Source organism: Podarcis gaigeae (genome assembly GCF_964106915.1).
Source record: "Podarcis gaigeae genome assembly, chromosome: 2".
NCBI lineage: Eukaryota > Metazoa > Chordata > Lepidosauria > Squamata > Lacertidae > Podarcis > Podarcis gaigeae.
Genome location: NC_139679.1, coordinates 115,597,552 through 115,617,742, shown reverse-complemented (window position 1 = coordinate 115,617,742; position 20,191 = coordinate 115,597,552). Strand labels below are relative to the sequence as shown.

At 47.6% G+C, this 20,191-nt stretch overlaps 2 long non-coding RNA genes across 2 annotated transcripts in view; one reads left to right on the top strand and one right to left on the bottom strand.

The window, feature by feature from the left end:
• LOC310838171 overlaps positions 1-11,155 on the top strand; it is a 46,602-nt gene extending 35,447 nt beyond the window's left edge. Inside the window, exon 2 of the long non-coding RNA XR_014560760.1 lies at positions 8,581-11,155. This is a non-coding gene — a long non-coding RNA (uncharacterized lncRNA). The remainder of the gene's footprint in view (positions 1-8,580) is intronic.
• A 3,045-nt stretch (positions 11,156-14,200) lies between these two features.
• Positions 14,201-15,076, bottom strand: LOC310838203. Its single transcript, XR_014560795.1, has 2 exons — positions 14,996-15,076; positions 14,201-14,325 (listed from the first exon to the last, which is right to left on the bottom strand). It is a non-coding gene; the product is annotated as an uncharacterized lncRNA (long non-coding RNA).
• Between the last annotated feature and the right edge of the window lie 5,115 nt (positions 15,077-20,191).

Genomic DNA, 20,191 nt, shown 5'->3' with positions numbered 1-20,191 from the left:
GAGGAGGCGCATTTTCCTTTGTTCCCGTGCAGTCGCTGTCATCTGTGAGGCGGCGGCGGAGAGCAGAAGGCAGCGCCACTCTCCTCGCGAGTTGGGCGCAGGGCAGCGGCAGCAGGAAGGCTCCCCAAGGGCCGAGCGGCACGCGCCCGCCTTCCCCGTGAGCCATTGTTTTTAGTGCGCCTCCTTTCACTCATTGTTGCCCCGCGCGGTGAAGCGACCCCGGGTTGGGAGCCGCCAGGATCTCTGGAGCGAGTCCTCTTTCGGGGGTTGTGGGGGCTCCCAGCAGCAGCAGCTCCCGGCGGGAGCTCCTGCAGGGTGCGCAAGGCTTGCAGACACTCGCCCGAAGCACGGGGAGCCCTCCGGAGGGCTCCCTGTGCTTCGGGCAACAGGCTGCCGCCCCAAGCCTCGCGCGCCCGACGGGAGCTCCTGCCGGGCGCGCAAGGCATGCAGACACTCGCCCGAAGCACGGGGAGCCCTCCGGAGGGCTCCCTGTGCTTCGGGCAACAGGCTGCCGCCCCAAGCCTCGCGCGCCCGACGGGAGCTCCTGCCGGGCGCGCAAGGCTTGCAGACACTCGCCCGAAGCACGGGGAGCCCTCCGGAGGGCTCCCTGTGCTTCGGGCAACAGGCTGCCGCCCCAAGCCTCGCGCGCCCGACGGGAGCTCCTGCCGGGCGCGCAAGGCTTGCAGACACTCGCCCGAAGCACGGGGAGCCCTCCAGAGGGCTCCCTGTGCTTCGGGCAACAGGCTGCCGCCCCAAGCCTCGCGCGCCCGACGGGAGCTCCTGCCGGGCGCGCAAGGCTTGCAGACACTCGCCCGAAGCACGGGGAGCCCTCCGGAGGGCTCCCTGTGCTTCGGGCGGCAGGCTGCCGCCCCAAGCCTCGCGCGCCCGACGGGAGCTCCTGCCGGGCGCGCAAGGTTTGCAGACACTCGCCCGAAGCACGGGGAGCCCTCCGGAGGGCTCCCTGTGCTTCGGGCAACAGGCTGCCGCCCCAAGCCTTGCGCGCCCGACGGGAGCTCCTGCCGGGCGCGCAAGGCTTGCAGACACTCGCCTGAATCACGGGGAGCCCTCCGGAGGGCTCCCTGTGCTTCGGGCAACAGGCTGCCGCCCCAAGCCTCGCGCGCCTGGCGGGAGCTCCCGCCAGGCGCGCAAGGCTTGCGGACACTCGCTGGGGCTGCAGGCTGCTGCCCGCAAGCCTTGTGAGCCTGTGGGAACTCCCGCCGCGCTTGCAAGGCTTGCGGATAGCTTCCTGAAGCCTGGAGAGCGAGAGGGGTCGGTGCGCACCGATGCCTCTCGCTCTCCAGGCTTCAGCGAAAGCCTGCATTCGCACCATAGGACGCACACAGATTTCCCCTTCATTTTTGGAGGGGAAAAGTGCGTCCTATGGAGCGAAAAATACAGTATATAGCATGTCTTTGTTGCTGGCTGATTTGCTGCTATTGCTTTGCAATTTGCAGCTACTGTTTTGAAGGGGAGTGAAGAACACACACTCAAAAAAAGGTAACTTGTTAATATAACGTTTATTTCTATGAGGAGGAGTAATTCTGAGGGGTCAAACAAAAAATAATTAAAAAGTGTCAAAAAAGTTATTTTTATAATGACGAGGATAACATTGGGCTAAGAAACAATGTATGCAGTGTTATATTTGTTTTAAATGTCGCAATGGTTTTGCGGCTCCCAGTTGTTGTTTTTTCTTCGGAAACGGGTCCAAGTGGCTCTTTTTGTCTTAAAGGTTGCAGACCCCTGACCTAGACTGAACACTGGTGGGTTCCGGGATTTTTCTCATTGTTTGTTGAGCAGCAAGAGCAGTATCCCTTAATAAGATCTGCAGCAGTGTGGCTTGTACTGAGGCCTGAGCGAAGGGCCCACGCCCCATCATAGCGTCCATTACATCTGCGAGGGTAAGATTAGGATTATTCCTTCTTGCTTGTTGCAGTAAAGCAGGAGCATAAGCACGACAGGCGATTTCCCATTCATGGGCAAACAATACACCTGCTGATGGGGGTAAAACCGTACGTGCCAAAAGCTTGATGTCATCTGGAACCAATAGCTGGGCTAATGTGGCTTCCAAAAGAGCTTGTGTAAATGGAGCTTGCAGTCCATTTGTCCTAACTGACAATTGAAGCTCTTTCAAGATTTTAAAGTCAAAAGGTTGGTGCTGGGCTTGAGTTCCTGCTGGAGCACCAGTAGGGGGCACAATAACAGGGAATGCCATGGTATCCTGTGATAAGGAACAGGCAAGTACTGCACGTTGAAAAGGGGTAGCTTGTTCTGCTGCTGAAAGAGCAGGGTCATTTCCAGCCAGACCACTGTATTTTTGCAGGATTGGGTCCTCTGGTGAGGCACTGTAATCTGGAGGTTTGGGGTCTGGGGCTGCTGGCAAAACAAGTGCTGGAACACATGGCAGAGCAGCATGCTGAATTAATGAAGCTGAAGGTTGTTTTGGCAATGTAGCCATGGAGATATTTTTTGGTGATAGAGAGCCCATAGCATAACGAATTTTACACCAAGCATTTAAAATTCGAACACCAAAACTGGGATGTCCATGAAAATGTGCTCCAATCTTATCCCATTGTGTTAGCTCCCATGTGCCCTCTGCTGGAAACCAAGGACAATGCTCATCAATGGCTAGAATGAGCTGTATCAAATCACCCTCAGGAACTTCCAGTTGGTTGGAGGACAGGAGAAATTGTAAGTCTTTTAAAAATTTCTGTTGCGGAGATGACAGGGAATTGCCCATATTTCTAAAATTAATATAATAGGGATCGACTCACCAGGGATCCGTAGATGAATTCAGCGCTGATTAGCCCTTTCCGGGCGGGGTGAGTCGATGATCGAGAAGCCTCTTATGGTTTCCTTTGAAGTTTGAAGTCAGCGTCCCACTGCTTCCTTTCTTTAGCCTTTGAAGTCCGTCTCAACTGCTTTCTTCAGTCAGCCTCCTTTCTTTTAAGTTTTCCTCTTCTTTTAATTGAGCCTCAGAGAGGGCACCACTTGTTGGAACCAGCCAGTCAATTGGTGCTTAGCATAGCATAGAAAAAAGACACAATGAGGCAGCGAGTATTTTCATAATGCTGGAGAGCTGGTCCTTTCAGCCTTTCTCCTCCGGCAGCTTTTTATTATCTCCTTTGTTCTCCCAGCCGCATGGCCGTTTTTTCAAAGTCTCCTGTTACCTCATCCGGTCAAGGCTTGACACTCCCCTCTCCGTATAAGGTAATCATTGCCCAGAGGAATGTCAGGGGGCCCCTGCAGTTTTTACAAGCCTCTGCCTTAGCTGTATGACTCCCACAATGGAGCCCGGAGAGCCCCGTGGTTTTCCACGGATCTGAGGGCAATGAAACAATCGTTGAGACGGCTAGAGCGCCGGTGGCGGATAACTCATTCCGAATCTGACCGGACACAGGTTAGAGCTCAACGTCGAGCCTACCAAGTGGCGATAGCGACGGCGAAGAAGACTTTCTTCACCGCCACTATTGCATCTGCAGAAAACAGCAGCAGGAGACTCTTTCAGGTGGTTCACAATTTAGCGGAACCACCTGTAACATCGGGGCCCAGTACGGGCCACATGTTCTCCTGCAATGATTTTGCAAAGTTTTTTGCAGATAAAATCGCTCAGATTCGGGAAGAAGTAGACTCCACCGTGGGAGCAGGGCCGGGGCGGGAGAGTGCTAGAGTCCTGTCTGGTCAAGTTGTGTGGGATCAATTCCAATCTGTTACCTCCGAGGATGTGGACAGGCTGCTTGGATGAGTGAAGCCAACCACCTGTCTCCTGGATCCTTGCCCATCCTGGCTTATAAAAGCTAGCCGGGAAGGACTGGGCGATGGGCTTCGTGGGGTGGTGAATGCTTCCCTCCGTGAGGGAGCCTTCCCAGACCCGCTGAAAGAGGCGGTTATTAAACCGCTTCTTAAAAAACCATCTTTAGATGCGGCCATGATGGCCAATTATCGCCCAGTCTCAAACCTTCCATTCTTGGGCAAGGTGATTGAGGGAGTGGTTGCTGAACAACTCCAGGCACGCCTGGAAGAAGTGGACCATTTGGATCCCTTCCAGTCGGGATTCAGGCCTCATCATGGGACTGAAACTGCCTTGGTCGCACTGGTTGATGACCTCCGGCGGGCTAGGGACAAAGGTGAGAGCTGTTTCCTAGTTCTGCTGGATCTCTCATCGGCGTTTGATACCATCGACCATGACATCCTTCTGGACCGTCTTGAGGGGCTGGGAGCTGGGGGCACTGTCATACAGTGGTTCCGCTCCTTCCTCCTGGGCCGTGTTCAGAAAGTGGTGGTGGGGGATGAGTGTTCAGACCCCTGGGCTCTCACTTATGGGGTGCCCCAGGGTTCTGTCCTCTCCCCCATGCTTTTCAACATTTACATGCAGCCACTGGGAGAGATCATCAGGAGGTTTGGGCTGGGTGTTCATCAGTATGCAGATGATACCCAGCTCTACCTCTCTTTTAAATCAGAACCAGTGAAGGCAGTGAAGGTCCTGTGTGAGTGTCTGGAGGCGGTTGGAGGATGGATGGAGGCTAACAGATTGAGGTTGAATCCTGACAAGACAGAAGTACTGTTTTTGGGGGACAGGAGGCGGGCAGGTGTGGAGGATTCCCTGGTCCTGAATGGGGTAACTGTGCCCCTGAAGGACCAGGTGCGCAGCCTGGGAGTCATTTTGGACTCACAGTTGTCCATGGAGGCACAGGTCAAATCTGTATCCAGGGCAGCTGTTTACCAGCTCCATCTGGTACGTAGGCTGAGACCCTTTCTGCCTGCAGACTGTCTCGCCAGAGTGGTACATGCTCTGGTTATCTCCCGCTTGGACTACTGCAATGCGCTCTACGTGGGGCTACCTTTGAAGGTGACCCGGAAACTACAACTAATCCAGAATGCGGCAGCTAGACTGGTGACTGGGAGCGGCCGCCGAGACCATATAACACCGGTCTTGAAAGACCTACATTGGCTCCCAGTACGTTTCCGAGCACAATTCAAAGTGTTGGTGCTGACCTTTAAAGCCCTAAATGGCCTCGGTCCAGTATATCTGAAGGAGCGTCTCCTCCCCCATCGTTCTGCCCGGACACTGAGGTCCAGCTCCGAGGGCCTTCTGGCGGTTCCCTCACTGCGAGAGGCCAAGTTACAGGGAACCAGGCAGAGGGCCTTCTCGGTAGTGGCGCCCGCCCTGTGGAATGCCCTCCCATCAGATGTCAAAGCGATAAACAACTACCTGACATTCAGAAGACATCTGAAGGCAGCCCTGTTCAGGGAAGTTTTTAATATGTGACATTTTAGTGTATTTTTCATCTCTGTTGGAAGCTGCCCAGAGTGGCTGGGGAAACCCAGCCAGATGGGCGGGGTACAAATAATAAATTATTATTATTATTATTATTATTATTATTATTATTATTATTATCGGGCAAATGATAATTTTTTGCAAGCTTGACTGGTGTCATGTACCACCTGTAAATCATTTTCATTAAATTCTCTCTTAAGGCATTACATGCCATAAATTTCATACCTGTGGTCCATAACTGTTCCCAGTCAGCCATCATAATGTTGTGTCCAACATCTTGTGCCCATTTAATCATAGCAGATTTCACCGTTTCATCCTGAGGGTTCCATTTCAACAGCAAGTTATACATTCTTGACAAGTTCTTAATTTTGGGATCTAACAGTTCTGTTTCCAATTTTGATTTTTCCACCTGGAAGCTAATTTTCTTGTCCAAATTGTAAGCCTCCATTATTTGGTAATAATGAAGCCAATCTCGCACTTTGTTTTTTAGTTTTTCAAAACTCTGCAGTTTTAATCTATCTCCCTCTTGTTCCAGAATTTCCCAATATTTCGGCCATTTGGCCTCCATATTGAGCTTTTTCTGAGCCTTCGCTTCCATTGGTGACAGCCACCTTGGAGTTTTGTTTTCAGGCAAGTCCTTATATCTTATCCAGACATTAAACAGTGCTTTCCTAACAATATGGTTTTTAAACGCTTTATGTGCTTTGACCTTATCATACCACAAATATGCATGCCACCCAAATACATTATTAAAACCTTCTAAGTCCAGAATGTCAGTGTTTTCAAGAAGCAGCCATTCTCTCAGCCAACAAAATGCGGCTGATTCATAATAAAGCTTAAGGTCTGGCAGGGCAAATCCACCTCTTTCTTTATTTTATTTTATTAAAAGTAATATTTATTCAAATTTTCAAAAATACAAAAAAATAAAAACATCAACAAAATAACATAAAAGAAGAAAAAAGAGATAACAGAAAAAACAAAAAAGGTATAGATTCAAATTGCATCATCTCATTAGCTTGTGTCTTAGACCTCCTCACACCTCCCTTTTTGTATTCTAATTTGTTCATTATTTCAGCAAATTCTTCCCATACTTCTCAATTTTTATTTAAATAATTTATCTTAGCAATCTGTCTCAATTTACCATTATTGTCTTTAACTTTATCTTGCCTTCACGACCATAGACTTCAAAAATTAGAATTTAAACCATATTTATACTTAACTCCTTCAAGCCTTTCTGCTAAAGCCAATTGGTTCCTTTCCAGCACAATCTGCTATTTCATTAATATTACACAGAAATAAAAAGATATATAAAAAGAGGTTCTCTTCTAATTTTGTCCGTCGTCCCTTCTTCCTGGTTTCAGGTTGTGTCAGTCCTTTCTTCCCTTTAAGTCTTAACCATCAATCCGTTGTTCTGATGTCTGAGGCTCTCAGGTCACTTCCATGTCCCCTCTGCTGGTTTTCTTGTTCCTGTTTATGATAAGACACTTCCTTGTCCCTTGTTGAATTCTTTCGTAGTTTCTTCCCTTTCTCCTTGGGGAGTGGGTCTCTGGGGAATTCCATGCAGTCGTAGTCTCCATTTTCTTTCATCAGGTTGTTCCATTCCCCACAGTCCCACTCCCCTATGCTGATTTTGTAATCCAAGCAATAGTTGTTCCAGAGATACTTATCATTTTGTTTCACAGTCCCACTAGAGCTAAGAATTTCCATAACTCCAAAAACTTGCAGACACTCTTCAAGTTCGATGACTTTAGATCTCTCCCTTTGTAACTTTTGAGGTGCAATCGCAACCTCTTCCATCTTCCACTGCCCTTGGACTTGCCTTGAGTCAGTTTCCTGAATTGGTTGTAGTGAAGTTTCTTTCGCTTCTTTTCCTGTCAGTTCATACTTTCTGGCTACAGCAGCCATAAAATCCAGCTTTTCATTCATCAAGTTCATATCCTCATGCAGCTGCTGCAGCAAAGCATTCACTTTGCCAAGGGCAGAAGGTGGAATTTCCTCCCTGCTCATTTCTGTTCAAGGTCAAGTATCTGGACCCACGCTGATTCTCACAGCTGTTATGTCTCCCTGTGGACTGCAGCAAAAAAAACTGACAAGCTCCCTCTAGGGGACACAGTTTCTATTTAACGTCCATCTTTAAAATGTATCCAACAAAGGAAAATTTACTTTCAATTTTCTAGTACTTTGTTTCCTTACAATACAAAAAAGCAGAGAGCAACATTAAAGTTAATTTGTTTCTCTTTTATTTCTATCTGTCCAAGAATATTCCGTTTTCTTCAAAGATTACTGTCCTGACGTCCTGTCCCCAGGTTTGGGACGTTGGAAATTTATATTCCTTTACTCTCTTTCTGCAGGGTTAGACGGTCAAAGTTCTTCCCCCCCCCCTTTCCTCCTGCTGTCAAGAGGGTTTTGGTGGTCATGGGTGCAGGAAATTTAAATCTTAAGATCAAATTCCAGGCTATTTAGCTTGTATCTTTGCTTCAGTCTGTTTACAAAAAGCAGAAGGCGGACTTCTTGTTTAGACCTTCCCGCTTCGTTACCTAATTCAAAGATTTTTCCTTAGTCAAATCTTCCATTTTTACTCACGGGTACTTGTTTAGAGTCCAAATGTCATCAGGAAAAAGTCAGCGCTCTCCGGCGATGGCTGTGCGGCTTCCCTCGGTGAAAATAGCAATCGGTCCGCTGCACCGCGCTGCTCACCCCACTTCACTCCAGAGCCCCAAAAGGGGATTTCCTCGCGAGTAGGGGAGGCGCTCTTGGTGCTCTGCCGAACCCCACGTCCCCAGGCTTCTCCACCTGGGGTTTCTAGCGGGTCCCCACCTTCGCCGCAGTGGGAAGACCCAGTTTCCATGGAGCCCATTCCTCCGGTCGGAGGAACTCCACCATTTGCCGATGGCGCTAACCCGGAAGTGCAAATCCACCTGTTTCTTTAGCATCAGTTAATATCTTAAATTTTATTCGAGGCTTCTTGCCCTGCCAGACAAATCTAGAAATATCTCTCTGCCACTTCTTGAAACAATCCATTTTATCCACAATTTGCAATGTTTGAAACAAAAACAGCATCCTTGGCAATACATTCATTTTTATCACAGCAATTCGGCCTAGCAATGATAACTTCAAATTTGATCATATTTCTAAATCCTTTTTCACTTCCATCCAGCATTTTTCATAATTGTCTTTAAATAAATTTACATTCTTGGCAGTCATATTAACCCCTAGGTATTTCACTTTCTTAACCAGTGTTAATCCTGTCTCCTTCTGAAACCTCTCTCTCTCAATCACTCTTAGATTTTTCTCTAAAACCTTAGTTTTCATCTTATTCAACTTAAATCCCGCTACCTGACCAAATTCTTGAATCAGTTCCAATACTCTTTTCGAACTTTAGATTCTGGCTCCTGTAATGTCAATACCAGATCTTTGGCAAATGCTTTCAATTTGTACTGTTTAGCTCCGACTTCTATACCTTTAACCAATGGATCCCTTCTAATCATATTTAAAAGGACCTCCAGGACCGATATAAAAAGCAAAGGAGAAATTGGGCAACCTTGTCATGTTCCTTTCTCTATCTTAAATTCTTCCGTCACCACATTGTTGACAATTAATTTAGCCTTTTGTTCTGAATAGATTGCACCTATACCATTTCCAAAACCTTGGCCAACCCCCATCCCCTGTAAATTCTTCTTCATAAAACTCCAGGAAATATTGTCAAAGGCTTTCTCCGCGTCCACAAATATCAAAACTGCTTTTGGTGTTAATATTCACTTGTAATTTTTCTAAAATGTTAATTATATTCCTCGTATTGTCAGACAAGTGCCTGCCCGGGAGAAAGCCCGCTTGATCTTTATGTATTTCTTCTACTAAAACCTTTTTTAGTCTTTTAGCCATGATATCTGCAAAATTTTTATAATCCACATTGAGCAAAGATATGGGGCGGTAGATCTTAAGCTGTGTCTTCTCAGACTCTGTTTTCGGTATAAGTGTAATATAAGCTTCCTTCCACAACTCTGGTGCCTTTTTCCCTTCCAATATTTCATTGCAAACTTTCTTTAAAGGTTGTACTAACCATTCTTTCAAGGATCTATAATATCTTTAAGTCAAACCATCCGGCCCTGGAGATTTGCCTAATTGCATGTTCTGAATGGCCCCTTCTACCTCCTGCTCCGTTATTTTGTAATTCAACATTAGCTTATTTTCTTGAGAGATTTTTTTGTAGTCCATTTATTTTCAAAAATCGATCAATGTCCATTTCTTTCTGCGTCTCCTGTGTATATAGTTTTTTAAAGTACCTCTGAAAGGACTTCCTGATCTCCACTGGATTCTGTATATTATTTCCCTCCACTTCCAAATTCGTAATGGTATTGAGTTTTTGTCTTTTTTTCATTTGCCAAGCCAGCAGTTTCCCGCATTTATTTACCGATTCAAATGTCTTTTGTCTCATCTGTTTAATTTTCCATTCTATTTCCTGGTTCATCATTTTCATATATTGTACTTGATATAACTTTATCTCTTTCAGAATCTCCTGTGACTTTGGTTTCACTCTCAGTTTCTTCTCTCCTTCCTTTATTTTCTCCAAAATCTTACCTTTTTTTTCATTTTGCGCTCTCTTAATTGCATTCTGTTGTATCAAAAATCCTCTCATAGCTGCTTTACTTGCGTCCCAGATTACTCTTTTTCAACAGTGGTGTTCATATTTATCTCAGAGTAGTCTCTCAAAGTTTTTTGGGCCTTCTTAGTCACATCTTCGTTCCTAAACAAAGTGTCATTCATCCTCCATCTAAAGGAACCAATTGGTGTTAGTTTCATTTCCATCTTCACAGCATTGTGGTTGGAGCAAGTTTTAGGGCAGATTTCCACTTTTCTAGTCTTCGGAGCCAGCCCTCTAGTTACCCAAATTTGGTCAATTCTTGTCCATGTCATTTTGGCCTCAGAGAAGAAAGTTCCCTCTTTTCCCAAGGGGTTCTTCATTCTCCAAATGTCAACTAAATCCATATTGTCAGTCATGTCAAAACAAGTTTTTGGTAGTCTACCATCCTTAGTAACTACCTGTCTCTGTGCCTTGTCCATATTTGTAGTCACCACTCCATGTCCCCCATCAAAATCATATTGTAATCCATATGGTCCATCAGAGTCTCATGTAACTTCTTAAAAAATTCCGATTTCCCCTCGTTTGGTGCATAGATGCCTACTATCAAAAATTTCTCTCCTTGTGATTGAATTTCAATTGCAACAAATCTTCCTTGGTCATCTTTAAATATAAATTTCGGTGATAGGCTCTCCTTTGCATAAATTACTACTCCTATTTTTTTAACTTTGTCTGATGAAATAAATTCATGGCCCAGTCTTTTATTACTCAATACCTTCCTGTGTAGCCTTATCACATGTGTTAGAATACACCAACTAACTTATACGGGGGAGAAACCATTGGAACGTATTGAATGTGGGACGAGCTTCAACGGGGAGGATAAACTTACATTACACTGGCAAACTCCCAAAGGGGAGTAGCTTAAGTCAATATGCAACCTTAGGAAACTTCTGCTAACTCAAATGGGAAAAACCAGATTTATGAAATGTGGAAAAAGCTTCAGAGGGAGTGGAGACCTTAATATTCATAAGATAATTCACACAGGTGGGAAACCATATCAATGTATGGAGTTTTCCGCTTAGGTTTCCCAGATTTCCTGGGAAGTAAGATGATTGTCAAGTCTCTGGATGTACAGAAAATAATTTGTGTTGGTTTTCAATAACAATAATATTTTTTTATTTGTACCACGCCCATCTGGCTGGATTTCCCCAGCCACTCTGGGTGGCTTCCAACAAAATATTGAAATACAATAGTCTTTCAGATATTAAAAGCTTCCCTAAACAGGGCAGCCTTCAGATGTCTTTTTAAAGTCTGGTGGCTGTTTTTTCCTTCGACATCTGGTGGGAAGTTATTCCACAGGGAGGGCACCACTACTGAGAAGGCCCTCTATCTGGTTCCCTGTAACTTTGCTTCTCACAGTGAGGGACCTGCCAGAAGGCTCTTGGTGCTGGACCTCCATGTCCAGGCAGAACGATGGGGGTGGAGTCTCTACTTCAGGTATACTGGATCGAGGCCGTTTAGCGCCTTAAAGGTCAGCACCAACGCTTTGATTTGTGCTCAGAAATGCAATGGGAGCCTATCTTGGTCTTTCAATACCAGTGTAATGTGGTCTTGGCGGCTGCACCCCATCACCAGTCTAGCTGCCACATCCTGGATTAATTGTTGTTTCCAGATCACCCTCAAAGGTAGCCCCACGTAGAGTGCATTGCAGTAGTGCAAGCGGGAGATAACTGGTGCATGCACTAGTCTGGCAAGACAGTCTGCGGGCAGATAGGGTCTCAGCCTGCGTACCAGATGGAGCTCGTAAACAGCTGCCCTGGACACGGAATTGACCTGCGCTTCCATTGACAGCTGCAAGTCCAAAATGACTCCCAGGCTGCACACCTGGTCCTTTAGGGGTACAGTTACCCCATTCAGAACCAGGGAGTCCTCCACACCTGCCTGCCTCCTGTCCCCTCAAAACAGGACACCTGCCTTGTCAGCATTCAACTTTAATATGTTAGCTGCCATCTATCCTCCAACCGCCTCTAGACACTCACACAGGACCTTCACGATCTTCACTGGTTCTGATTTGAAAGAGAGGTAGAGCTGGGTTTCCGCATACTGATGAACACCCAGCCCAAAAGCATGGGGAGAGGACGGAACCCTGAGGCACCCCACAAGTGAGAGCTCAGGGATCTGAACACTCATCCCCCAACACTACTCAACCCCCAACAACATTTTCTGAACACGGACCAAGAGGAAGGAGCGGAACCACTGTATAACAGTGCCTCTAGCTCCCAGTCCCTCTAGACCAGGGGTCTGCAACCTTTAAGACAAAAAGAGCCACTTGGACCCGTTTCCAAAAAAAAAAAAACAACTGGGAGCCGCAAAAACATTGCAACATTTAAAACAAATATAACACTGTATATATTGTTTCTTGCCTTAATGCTGTATATACAGGATCGTGCAGTCAGCTGTCAATCTCAAGAAAAAAGGACAAATAGCTAATTAAAATATTTAATTTACAACCAGGTAACCAGGTTAATGGGACTTTTGCTCCTGAACCTCAGTGCTCAGTGTCTGCACATCAGGGCTGTAAGACGTCACCTTCATTTTCACACAGGCTTGCAAGCTGTCATCTGTGAGGCGTGATCGGTGTTTGTTTTTAATATAGTTCATGTTGATGTTGGAGAAGACCTGCTCACATACATATGTGGAACCGAAGATCGACAGGACTCCAAATGCATACTTTTTCATGTTTATATAAGTGTTGGGGATGGCATTCCATGTTTCGAATACAAGTTTGTCCTGTTTGGGAAGGTTTTCAATATCACTCCATTTATGATTCTGAGCCAGAATGGCCTTCTGACGGGCAACATCCTCAAGAGTAGCGGTCAAGCATTTGAACTTGGACACCCATATATCTTTGTCGGCTATATCGGCCAGTTCCAGCTCAAGATCAGGTTGACTTACACCTGGAAATGCAGTCATATTCAATAGGGATGGATCGATCGCCAGGGGAGTGACAGGGAAGGATAATGTGTTTTTTTCCTCTCTGAACCCACAGAATCGTTTCCCAAACGAGCTTTGCATTGCGGTGATTGCAGACTTGAAATATTCCAAATTTATCGTATCATGACTTTGTTTGAACTCTCTCAAAGAGGGAAAGTGAGACAGTGTACCTCTCTGGAAATCTTTGACAAACACTGTCAACTTGCGCTCGAATGCCAAAACCTCCTCCAGCATGTGCAGGGCTGTGCCTCCTTTCCCCTGAAGGGTTGTATTTAGCGTGTTTAGATGGGCTGTCATGTCTACCATAAAATGTAATTTTTCCAGCCACTCTGGCTGTTCCAGCTCAGCAAAGGTAAGCTCTTTGCTGGCCAGGAAGGTTTTTACTTCTTCCAAACATGTGACAAAGCGTTTTAGCACCTCGCCTCTGGACAACCACCGGACCTTGTTGTGGAGCAGGAGGTCCGAATATGTGCTTTCCACCTCATCCAATAGCAAACGAAACTGGCGGTGGTTTAAACCCTTTGCCATTATCTTATTAACAATCTGAATGACCACATCCATCACTTTTGTGCATTCGGGGGGAAATGTTTGAGCACACAATGCCTCTTGGTGCAGGATGCAATGAAATGACAGCAGCGTTCTACCCAGTGCCTTCTGCAGTAGAGCCACAAAGCCCTTCTGTGCTCCTCTCATGCTCGGTGCCCCATCAGTAGCCACTGAGACCAGGTGGTTGGTGTTTATTTTTTTAGCACTTAAAAAGTCCAGGACAGCCTTACAGATATCCTCACCCCTTGTTTGGTCTTTTAGTGGTATCAGCTCAATCAGTTCTTCCTGTGGCCCAGAAGAGTTCACATATCGGCAGAACAGCGCTATTTGTTCAATATCACCTTTATCTTTGGACTCATCACAGGCGATGGAGTACGCCACAGCTGAATTAATGTCTTGAATTTGTTGTTTGCTAATGTTTTCTGCCATTTTTAGGGTTCTGTCTTTAACAGTCTTCGCAGACAGAGGCATGTCTTTGATTATCTGCACAATTTCATTCTTGTTTTTGAAGTCCATGTATAGATGTTCCGAAACCTTAAGGAATGCTTCTTTTATATACTCTCCATCTGTGAACGGCTTCCCATGCTTGACTATTTCCTGAGCGGCTACAAAACTAGCATATGTTGTGGAATTTGCAGACTTCACCCAATTCTTGAAATTATTTTTGCTCCTATCAACCTTCCTCATAAGTTCTGCAACGGCTTTTCGTCTCTCATCTCCATCTGGATATTTTTCTGCAAAGGCTGCATGTTTATTCTGGAAATGTCTTGCAATATTTGACTTTTTGTTGTTTGCAAATTTCTCACCACATATTAAGCATACTGGTAAACCAGTCTTGTCAGTAGAGAATGCAAATGATTCTGTCCATGTATCATTAAACATTCTGTTTTCTTCAGAAATTTTTCTTTTCTTGCCTTTATCCATGGCTGGCCTACCGGGGGTCCAAAACAGGGACGTAATTAGAAATCAGAGGGCTCCATAGCAAAATTTGCTATGCCCGATGTCAGGGAACTGACATCAGAGTGAGAGGCGAAGGGGAGGCTCCCAGATTCTGCAGGCAAAGGACCCAGCACCAGGGGGAGAAGCAGCTTGGTAGAGGGGGGAGGAAATCAGCGCAACACCAGGGATAAAGGGGGGCAGATGGGGGCAGCGGAGAGAGAGCTCCGGGATTCTTCTCTGTACATCAGTGAGTAGAACCCTCCACTAGCCACGCCCTCCCTGCGCAGAAGACTCCCGCGCAGTGAGAGGAGGAGGCGACTGGGAGTCAGACAGCTTCTATGCTGGAAGAGGTTTAAGAAATGCCCACAGACGGATTCTGCTAGCGACTGAGACAGCTACGCGGAGATGGGCTGTGCAGTCAGAACGGTTTTAAAAGGCAATTAAGCCTAGAGAGGCGGCAGTTTACGCACGAGTAACTCAGACCCATTACACATGCCCCAAAGTGTACCATAAATCATAATCAGTGCCTGATGTAAATAATAATTAATAATGAGGCATTCGTCATTATAAAAATACCTTTTTTGACACTTTTTATTATTTCTTTGTTTGACCCCTCAGAATTACTCCTCCTCATAGAAATAAACATTAAATTAACAAGTTACCTTTTTTTGAGTGTGTGTTCTTCACTCCCCTTCAAAACAGTGACCAGTGTATATGGCCCCTTTCAATGCAGCCTGCTTACAAAGGCGGGAAAGACCAGCAATAAGCTGTTGCATAACGTTCCCCAAGGAAAGCGTTAGCTATTTATAGAATCATAGAATCATAGAGTTGGAAGAGACCACAAGGGCCATCGAGTCCAACCCCCTGCCAAGCAGGAAACACCATCAGAGCACTCCTGAGATATGGTTGTCAAGCCTCTGCTTAAAGACCTCCAAAGAAGGAGACTCCACCACACTCCTTGGCAGCAATTCACCAAACTTTCACCAAACTTTCCCCTGCTTAAGTTTAAAAAGGGGCTTCAAGCAACTAAAAAGGGGCTTCAGGCAACTAACTCCACGTGGAATTCCACGCGACCGCGACTTGCTATGCCCAATAATCAATGCCACAAAATGCCACAGAAAATTAACCAGGGCCCCAGTAAACCATAAATCATAATCAGTGCCTGATGCAAATAATAATTAATAATGAGGGCCCAATGTCATCCTCGTCATTATAAAAATAATCCCTCTCTTCGCGCCGCCCAGCCTCCCAAGAAAAAACCCCCACCTCAAACAGTCACAAAGCACAAATTCCACGCGACCGCAACTTGCTATGCCCAATAATCAATGCCCCAAAATGCCATAGAAAATTAATCAGGGCCCCAGTGTATCATAAATCATAATCAGTGGCTGATGTAAATAATAATTAATAATGAGGCATTCGTCATTATAAAAATACCTTTTTATTATTCATTTGTTTGACCCCTCAGAATTACTCCTCCTCATAGAAATAAAATTAACAAGTTACCTTTTTTTGAGTGTGTGTTCTTCACTCCCCTTCAAAACAGTGACCAGTGTATACGGCCCCTTTCAATGCAGCCTGCTTTCCCCAAGGAAAGAACAATTCACCAAACTTCCCCCTGCTTAAGTTTAAAAAGGGGCTTCAGGCAACTAACTCCTCCGCCTCCTCCCCTCGCCTCCTCCCCTCGCCTCGCCTCCTCTCCTCGCCTCCTCCCCTCGCCTCCTCCCCTCGCCTCCTCCCCTCGCCTCCTCCCCTCGCCTCCTCCCCTCGCCTCCGCCCCTCGCCTCCTCCCCTCGCCTCCTCCCCTCGCCTCCTCCCCTCCCCTCGCCTCCACTCCTCGCCTCCTCCCCTCCCCTCGCGTCCACTCCTCGCCTCCTCCCCTCCCCTCGCCTCCACTCCTCGCCTCCTCCCCTCGCCTCCTCCCCTCGCCTCCACTCCTCACCTCCTCCCCTCGCCTCCACCCCTCGCCTCCTCCCCTCGCCTCCTCCCCTCGCCTCCTCCCCTCGCCTCCTCCCCTCGCCTCCTCCCCTCCCCTCGCCTCCACTCCTCGCCTCCTCCCCTCCCCTCGCCTCCACTCCTCGCCTCCACTCCTCGCCTCCTCCCCTCGCCTTCTCCCCTCGCCTCCACCCCTCGCCTCCTCCCCTCGCCTCCTCCCCTCGCCTCCTCCCCTCGCCTCCACTCCTCGCCTCCACTCCTCGCCTCCTCCCCTCGCCTCCTCCCCTCGCCTCCACTCCTCGCCTCCTCCCCTCGCCTCCTCCCCTCGCCTCCGCCCCTCGCTTCCTCCCCTCGCCTCCTCCCCTCGCCTCCGCTCCTCGCCTCCTCCCCTCGCCTCCGCTCCTCGCCTCCTCCCATCGCCTCCTCCCCGGAGCCGCAGCAAAGGCTTTAAAGAGCCACATGCGGCTCTGGAGCCGCAGGTTGCCGACCCCCGCTCTAGACGGTCCAGAAGGATGTTATGGCTGATGGTGTCAAATGCCTCTAAAAGATCCAGCAGAACTATGAAACAGCTCTCACCTTCCAACTCTACAGTTCTCTGGTGCAGGTTTGTGCAGATTTTTAGGTACAAGTTGGATGCAAGGGGTGCATAGGATTGCAGTCCATCTTATGCACCGTCGGCTTTGGAATAAGTCCTACGGATCATGATGAGCCTCGCAGGCGAATAGACTGCTGCTGTGCAGTCCTGCTTTTTAAATAAATGTTCCTTTTCAGATAATACAGAGCATGGTGAAATCACAGTAAATAAAATTTACCCTTCAGTAGTTTCAAGCACTACTACAGGTTCCACATAATATCTGCACTGCATTGTTTACTGTGGCAGCACCTGCACTTTGGAACTCCCCGCCTATTGCAATAAAGCACATGCCTTTGCTAGACGCTTTTCAAGCACCTGCTAAAAGCATTCTTGTTTAGGCAAGCATACCCAGGGACACGGGTGGCGCTGTGGATTAAACCACAGAGCCTAGGGCTTGCTGAAAAGCACGTCAAAGTGCAAGTAGATAAATAGGTACTGCTCCGACGGGAAGGTAAACGGTGTTTCCGTGCGCTGCTCTGGTTCACCAGAAGCGCCTTGGTCATGCTGGGCACATGACCCGGAAGCTGTACGCCAGCTCCCTGGGAAAATAAAGCGAGATGAGCGCCGCAACCCCAGATTCGGCCACAATGGTCAGGGGTCCCTTAGCCAGATACTTAGGAAGTGGAAGTAATTTTAATCTGTTTTAATATTTTAGCTTTTGTATGTTTTAAAGCAGGGTTGTAATTTTTTCTTGATTTTACTGCTGTGGTGTTCTTTTTGTTTGTTTTGGGAAACCCCTCTGCAGGTTTTTTAAAATAAATTTTATTCAATTAATAAATATAAACAAAATAACACAAGCCAAAACACAATCCATCCTAAGTATCTCTCCACAGTGCCATTCTTTAAAAGACCATCTGAACAAAATTGGTGAAGCAGTAAAGAGTTTGTTGAGGACAATACATTCCTGCAAGAGCTGGGAGCCAAAGCAGGCACAGTCCAGCTGGGGCAAAGAATGAGCTTTTATTCCCTATGCCAGTGTTTCCCAACCTTTTTTGGGCAAAGGCACACTTGTTTCATGAAAAAAATCTCGAGGCACACCACCATTAGAAAATGTTTAAAAAATTAACTCTGTGCCTATATTGACTATATATAAAGTAATTCTGGCTGGAATCGAAGAAAGACACACACGTAGCTCTTCGTCAACAGCTCTCAGTCTCTCTCTGTATTTAGTTTTTATAGCAATCATGCTTGAAAAGCTCAACTCACAGAGATATGTAGTGGAAAATGGGAGCAATGTCAAAATAGCTTTGTTTGCCAGAAGGGGGAACTCCTTGGCAGTTTCCAACCAAAAACTGTCCAAAGGTAGATCAGCAAATCTTAGCTTGAAACCACGATTTTGTCTCAGTTCAGTTAGTTCCTCCTGCTCCTGTAAAGTCATGTCCTTTCCACCAACTGATGCTGAGCTATAAGGGTCCCTAACCCAGTCAAGGCATTCAGTGGAGACTGAAGAGAAATAAAATGACAACTTCCCCTCAAGAGTTTTTAAATGTTTACCTATTATCTCACACAGTGCAGCAGTGTGAACACCTTGCCATTGCTTGGTGAGTGTGAACATTTCAAGATTGCCACTTTCCACGTGTTGATGCCAGAGTTGCACCTTTGAACGGAATCCATTTATTTTATCTGTACTTGTAAGCAGGTTTTCATTTCGGCCTTGCATTCGTGTGTTCAGTTCATTCAGATGATGAAATATATCTGCCAGGTATGCCAGCCTTGCACACCACTCATCACTTGCAAGCAGCTTTGCGTAATCTGACCTCTCATTTGTCAGAAACACTTTAAGCAGAACCACCTTGAGGAGGGTGGAGCCATATCACATCCCGGCAGGAGGCCTAAATTGGTGGAACGCTCAGGCCCCGCCTATTCAAAGAGGACCATTAATTTGGAGAGCTGCTATCTTCCAAACTGTGAGACGACGAGGCAAAAGGGGAGCCCTGAATGGAACTTTGCGTTTTTGTTTCAACGCCGGTCTCGCGCTGCCGCTTCCCGTGCTCTCAAGGACCCGGGAGGAGGAAGGCGTGAAGGGAATCCCGAAGGCGCGAAAACATCGCGCATGCGCAGGCCTTCCGCCTGTGACAGCCCAGTAGGCCGGCCGAAGCGAGCGGCGATGGGATGTGGGAGGGAGCTCGCTCGCCCCCCCGTGTGTGCTCGCCGCCGCCGCCCCGCCTCTCGCCGCCCGACTCGCCCGCCTCCCTCCCACGGCAGACCAGGCAACATCTCACGGCACACTAGTGTGCCACGGAACACCGGTTGGGAAACACTGCCCTATGCACAGGTTCCCTCCCTCGTCTCCCCATTGGTTGGGTGCTACAAGGATATGCTTCCCCCAATTATCGAATAACAGACAAGAGGCTGAGCGTGGAAACAAACTTCTCCTTCCTCCTCTGAGTTGCCTCCACTTCCGGCTTCACCAGCAGAGATAAATTGGGGCTTGGAAAGGAGGGAGGGAAGGAGGCGGGAAGCGGGGCTGCATTGTGCGGAGGCGGAGGAGGGGGCTGCTTCCTAATCAAGCCTCCTAATTAAGCGCCCTCACTGCCTGCCTCCCACGCGGGGGCTCCCATTCCTGCCCCCGCTGCCCAGGATTTTGGGTGAGTGCAAAGCCAATGGCGGGGAAGGAGGGAAGGGGCTTTGCGAGGGGGTCCAGGATGAGAAGCCCCCAGACGGGGAGAGGCGGCCCTGCACAAGATCCGGGCGGGGAGAAGAGAAGGGAGGGAAGGGAGCTGTTTTCTTAAAGGGGGCCTGGAGGGGGGGGGGGGAGAAGCTTCCTCCTGCAAAGGGATCTGGTGGAAAGGGAGTTGCAGGGAAGGAGGCGGGCAAGGGGAGAGGGGTGGGCATTGCTGGCCAGGTTTGCAATAAAAATAATAATAACAATAATAATTTTGATATTTATATCCCGACCATCTGGCTAGGTTTCACCAGCCTCTCTGGGCAGCTAACAACATCTATAAAATGTCAAATGTTAAAAACTTCCCAATATAAGGCTGCCTCCATATGTCTTCTAAAAGTTCTCTACTTCTTTATCTCTTTGACGCTGGAAGTGAGGGCGCCATTACCTAGAACTCCCTCTGCCTGCCCTGAAACTTCACTTCTCGCAGTGAGAGAACTGGCAGAAGAACCTCGTAGGAGGACCTCAGAGTCCTGGCTTCCTTCCTTATCTTTAGGCACCAGGCCAAAGCATTCCTCTTCTCCCAGGCGTTTGGCTCATTAAACAATCCATGGACTTCACAACTGGCTTTGCGAGGGGGTCCAGGATGAGAAGCCCCCGGATGGGGAGGAGGGAAGGAACGGA